Source organism: Anomalospiza imberbis, chromosome 16 (genome assembly GCF_031753505.1).
Source record: "Anomalospiza imberbis isolate Cuckoo-Finch-1a 21T00152 chromosome 16, ASM3175350v1, whole genome shotgun sequence".
Taxonomy (NCBI): domain Eukaryota; kingdom Metazoa; phylum Chordata; class Aves; order Passeriformes; family Viduidae; genus Anomalospiza; species Anomalospiza imberbis.
The window spans coordinates 16614293-16620442 of record NC_089696.1 but is presented as its reverse complement, the minus strand read 5'-3'; the positions used below and the strand labels follow the sequence as shown (position 1 = coordinate 16620442).

Below are 6150 nucleotides of genomic sequence, written 5' to 3'. Positions count from 1 at the left end.
CTATCCCAGCCCCAGAGCAGCAGGTGCAGTTGGGAAGCATCAGTGCTGCCATGCTGGAGCAGGCTGCCTCCTGCATGGGGAGCACTGGGCAGCTGCACTGCCCCTGAAAACACAGCCTCTCACGAGAAAGGATTGCTCCCGAGTCTGAGGAATTTAGAGAATGAAACTGCTGGGCTAAAATGAGGCGTTCCAGCTCCCAGTGGTGTCTATACAAAGGCGCTAATTGCAGAGGAGAGGTGGCTGTGGAGCCGCTGTGGTTCCCTGCCGGGACCAGCTCCCGGTGACTGGCGGGCGATGCAGGGCCACTGGAACCTGGAGAAGGATTCAGGGAAGGGACCTGCCAGGCCCGCTGTCCTCTGAGGCACGGTGACACGCTGATGAGTGCTGACTGGTGGCTAATTGCTCAGGGCAGGCTGACACAATGGAGCAGTTCTGAGAGCACCTAAGCTGCAGAGGTCAGCACTGACGCAGAAGGCTTAAATTTTCATAGTGTGCTCCTTGTATCCTACAACTCCTCCTGTAATGGACTAGCAAATTACCACACTATTTAAAAGGCAGCAATTTATAACATTTTGATAACTGCATGCTCCAGAGGGTACGTTATCCGTGCCTGCAGAGAGAATGAGTAGGAATGCTGCTATCCCTGCAGTGTGGGCACAGGCATGTGGGAGCATGCACACACACACACCTCTGCCATCTCAACACCTCCCCTCCGGCTCAGGTGAGAGACTCATCAGGCCTCCTGGAAAAGACCTCTGCCTCTCAGACATGGGCTGCCTCTGTCCCATTCCTGCTCATTTCAACATGTCTGTGGTTTAGGGACCCCGGTGATGTTCCAGTGCCCACCCAGTTTCACTGTTCCCCAGTGTCACTACCTGGGGTCCGTATGTGCATTGCTCGGGGTGCACCTGGCTGTTTCCATGCTTGCACTGCCTCCTATCACAGGAGAATTACTTCAATCCCCAAGGGATGTCCAAGTGGTTGCTCCCACAGAGGAACTGCAATCATGAGAAGGGGGTAGGGCACATGGAACCGTACTGACCTGATTTACAAAGCCCCAAGGTCAGCAGACAATTCTTGTAAAGATCTCTTCTTACCTCTTTGTGGGAAGGCACCTTGGTGCTCCATCCCAGATGCAGCTGCCCTCGTGTCTGTGAGTTCTCTGCAGACACACTCAGGCCACCACGCATGTCTGGGTGTCCCACTCACAGTATTTCATATACGTGCTGCCCTGCTGTTGCTGCTGTGTTGCACAAACATCACTTTTGCTGCATGCGAGGAATCTGCCTTCATTTCTCACTGAGGAGTCTGAAGAATTGGGTGCCCAAAAAATTTGGATGGAAACATACATCCCTCTCAAGTAACTAAACTCTCATCCCTGGGTCATGGCAGCAGGCTAGCTCTCCCTGCACAAATTGGGCCGTCTGCTATTTCTTCACAGAGGCTGCTACTTTCCACAGAACTGCCAGGTGCCATGTCCTGGGAGGAAGGCAGCACGAGATCCAAGTGCTGGTGTGAAGCCCAGGCACTGGTGCATCCCCCTGTGACACTGCAGGAGTGAACAGAGCACAGGACAGCACAGGAGCAGGGAGCCACAGAGCTGTGTTTGGGTGGACAGTCTGCAGTGAATATGCCCGTGGGTTTGACAGCAGAGTGTTCCTGCATTAGCACCACAGCAGCAGGTGTTATTAACTGTCTGCTTTCTCTCTAGAGCGGTGTAACTGCTCCATGCAGCAGAGGTGCATCCAATTAATTGGATGGATAAAAGTGGTTAATGCACCTTGGAGAAGCATAATTTAATTGGAAATTATTATTATGTTCTGCTCCTATGTAAAGAGCGTGAGAATCAGCGCTAATGGCTCTGTACGAACATGACTTTTAATTGCTCTGAGGTTCTGTGATTTAAGCTTCTTTCTGGTTATGGTTTCGTTTCTCAGAGATCTTCGGTGGGATGCAATAACACACTGGGGTCCAGTGAAGTACATTGCCATGAGTCAAGGCTGTCACTCCTCTTTGTCCTGATTCTAGAGTGGAGCTTGAGTCCATGTTTTGCCTTTGAAACCCACAGGGATGGCTCCTGAGAGCAGCATTCCTGGCTGAATGCTGAACTCCTGGCTGAACTCCATCCCACAGCTGCCCCGTCCAGGGAGGCAAAGGCTGTTCCCTGCTGCACTGCGCTGTCCCGCTCAGCGCTGCCTTCTGCACCACATCTCCCCCATTCCAGCAGGGTCTGCAGGACACCGCTGCCCTCTCCCATTCCAGCAGGGTCTGCAGGACGCCGCTGCCCTCGCAGCAGCTGTGGTGGTTCCTTGCTGCTGCCACACGGGACGTGGATGCCGTAGGGTTACAGCTGCATATCGGCAGCAGGAGTGGGGTTCCAGTGAGTCGCCCTCCACAGGATGCTCACCTGCAGAGCTGATCAGCAGCGACTGTAGGAGAGATGGAGAATGGAGCCTGTATAGCCTGCAAAGAAGACAGCAAACCAAGGAAGGGAAACTTTCTTCCACTTTGAACTTTCACAGTTCAAAGCTGTGAACTCTCCCTGGCTCACAGACCACTTGTGGTGTCTTTTACAGCCCCCCCCAGTTTTCCAGAGTGGTGCTTATAGAGGTGGGGAAAATGTGGTTTTGCAATGACATGCCAAATATCTGTGAGGAAACAAGACATCAAACTGCCATCTGCACAAATATATCTGTGCCTTGTTTTCCTGCTTTCCTGGCTTTGGACAAATGCCACCACAACCAACAATTTTCCTGTTCTTTTTTAGCTTTGCTTTCACAAATATCTTAAACCAATTCCCTCCATCCCAGCAGAAACGGAATACACTGATGGATATAGAATTTAAAAAATTAAGATTTTTAATCTGTCAAAGAGAAGCAGGGAGAGCCTTGGGCTCCTTCATTGGGCTTGTGGCCGCAGACTTGGACACCTGGCCTGGCTGTGCACAATGGGCCTTGCCCATGGCCATTCTCCTGGCCCCTGCAGAGGGGGTAGTTGTGGAGAGTGGTCTGGGCATTGTGCTTCCAGTTGTTTCCCACAGCAAATCCAGGTAAGCAAGAGTCTCCTGGCTACAGGTGCATCGAGCCACCTCCCTGGGGACCACCTGTGAACATGGCCGGGAGGGCAGGATGGCTGTGGAGCTCATGTCCATCCTGTCCTTGTGGCTGCCAGGGGGAGGCAGGCAGGCTGGCCAGGTGCAGCCCTGGGCACTCACTGAGGGCATGGCAGGTGGTGCCTCTGGGTCTGCCTTTGCCAGCACATGCCTGGAGCTTGCCCACCACAACCTCATCAACAGAGAGTCCTTTTAAAACCCGTCACAAGAGCCCAGAAAGTGAAGGTGTAGCCCTGGGCACTTCCAGCCCAAGGAGCTGGAAGGAATCTGTATCACAGCTGGGGTGGCTCAGATGCGGGGTGGGATGGGGGGGGGCAGTGGTCCAGGGGGGACAGTGGCCATGGGGGGACAGTGGCCCAGGGGGTCCCAGCGCATGGGCAGGGCAGCGGTGCTGTGCTTCAGAGTGCACTTTTAAGTGGAGCTGATTTTATAAACAGCAGGAGTGTTTTCCCAGGCCACATGCTGAGCTGTATTCAAAATACATTTGTACGAGCATCAATTTTTAATGCAATTTATGCCAAATGTTGTTGCAAAAAGCAGCCGTTAACATGACATTAATTCAATCACTGGAAATACAGTACGTGCTGCTAAATGAAAACATGCTATTAGTCAATTAGATTAACTGGATGTAACACTTCCAAACACAACATAATATGGTTTCTACATGGTTAATTACATTGTACAAATTACATGGCAATAAGGCTTAGTACTGGACACACACATGCAATTAATACATAAGCAGAAAAACCAGCTTGTGATTCACATTTGAACTATGCAAAAATTATTTGAAATATAAATATCTTGCAAGCTTGAAATAAAGAGGCAGAATTATGCTGATACTATAATGGGCACAGGGTAATTTCTAAAATAGCCAGGAAGGCCTTTGTGAGGAGATCACAGATGTTTGTGGTTGCTTTCAGGAGTTTTAATTTGCTTTGAAAAGACCATTTTAATTTTAAACAGGAACACTCCTGGCCCTGTTGGAGTCCCTCTACGCACAGGAATCTGTCAGTGCCCACGCAAGCCTCCTTCTTTGTTTGTGTTTTAGGAAGAATTTGCACCCACTCACGGGGAATGATGCCAGCCCCTGGCACCAGGAGCAGGCACTATGCCTGGCAGCCCTGGCATGCCACAGGTGCCACCAACCCTCCCCACAGCGTATGTCCCACCACATGCACCACTGGGGTGGTCAGGTGGGGAACCCCACAGCTCTGCCACCTCTGGAAGCCCCCACCTCATGAATGCCCAGCCCCAGAGAGATCTGGAAAGAGGAGGCTGTTTCTGGGAAGGACTCAGCTCTGTGGCCAGAGGGCAGCTGTAGCCCAAGACGGACATCCAAGGCAGCAGCCCCACACTGTTCCCACTCTGAAGGGAAGGAACTGTATACCCAGACGTGGCTGTCTGCAGGCCCCCAGCCCCGAGGGCAGCTCTCTGCTGCTGGTATAAGCTGGCTGGCACCTTCGGGAGAGCAGAGCTCCAGGCCCTTGTTCCCAAGGGCTCTGGGAATGGGGCAGTGGCTCCTCCTCCCTGGGGACCCTCGGAGCCCTGTGCTGCAGAAGCACCAGACAGTCCATCCCTCTGCACACGGGGCAGAAACAGGCAGGTCACAGAGCTCTGGAAATGCAGTTTTATACCTATTGCAGCAATAATTTGCGCAGTTCATGGACATGTGACTTTTCCCCTGCATTACTCCATCAGTAATCCTAACAGCATTCCAGCAGGGCTTGGAGGGTAGGGGAGCACATGGAGGTCCTGCACTGGTGCCTCCATGGCACCAAAATAGTTTGGAGGGGGCAACCAGGGGTGTGAGTGAAGGGACAAAGAAGACGTGCCAGTGGGTGACACCCTGGGGTCCTGTGGCTCCACTGCTGGAGTTGGGTGCTGCACTGGCAGCTGCAGCCCCAGCTCCCGGGTGCCCACCCCTGCCCAGGGCCAGGTGCTGATATTGGCAGTCTGCCCGTGCTGGGTTGAGGTTTAATTTGACATACCCAGGGGCATGGTCCAACAGCCACTGTGCAGTGGAGTATGGCTTATTGGTTTCACAGGGAGAGGGGAGCAGTCTGGGCAGCCTCTGTACGGCTGGCACAGACACACACCAGTGCACTGCTGAGCCACTGACAAAGCAGTGATAAAGCTCTTGGAGATATTCCTGTCTCATCTGCCTCGAGTAAATCAGAGCAAACCTGGAAACATCAGAGGACGGAAAATGCAAAAGCAATAAAAAACTGACTCCCATTGAAGGCAGAATGTGGTCTGACATGACCACTGGCAGCAGAAGGATTTCACATGATCGGGGGCTGCTTACATGAGGAATTGTTCATTATTTAGTGGCTGCTTAAGGGGCCGGGGAAACAAAAATCAAAGCTCCTGCTGTTCTCTGGTGATGAAAGTGCTGCAGCTGCCCCACTGCAGTCGCGTTTACCTCCAGCCTCACCTGCACCGGGAGCTGGAAACATGTGTGGCTGCTTGCTCAGAAATGAAAGCGCTGAGAATCAATCATTTGTTTACATTGTAGGTCTTGTTGAAAATCAATTGGCTCCACATGCTGTAGATCTGATTGCATTTTGTTAGCGGTCACAGGGAATGGTTTTCCCTTGACAAGTCTGTGTTCGTGGTTTCTCCCATGCATCAGTTGTACCAAGCTTTTAGGATAATTGAGACTGAGAAACAATCCCCTTTATAAATATTAACTCTGATATGCTTGGGAAACTCTGCCTCTCCTGGATGAATTTTTAACTAGCTTTTTAATCTATTGTTCCTTGTTAGAACAGCAGGAGCATTCCTTGGTGCCTATTCCTGCCTCCCTAGCTGCAAGAGAGTGGCATCCCTGCGGAACCTCTCTCCCAGGGCAGAGACCCAAAGCCCCTGGTCCCAGGGCAGGGCCTGCTGCTGCCCTGCCCATGGGGACAACCCCACAGAGCAGGGACACAGGGCTGAGAGCAGCCATACAGGAACTGAGGAGAAGTCTTTTTTCTCCCAAAGGTACATAGGGATGAGTTTCCTTAGGTGATGCCTGGGACAAGCAGAGCCCAGCAACA

General features: G+C 52.1%; 1 long non-coding RNA gene across 1 annotated transcript; it reads right to left on the bottom strand.

The window, feature by feature from the left end:
* Positions 1 to 1771: 1771 nt before the first annotated feature.
* On the bottom strand, positions 1772 to 2505 carry LOC137483385 (uncharacterized). The gene is made up of 2 exons (XR_011004450.1): positions 2408 to 2505; positions 1772 to 2053 (listed from the first exon to the last, which is right to left on the bottom strand). It is a non-coding gene; the product is annotated as an uncharacterized lncRNA (long non-coding RNA).
* Between the last annotated feature and the right edge of the window lie 3645 nt (positions 2506 to 6150).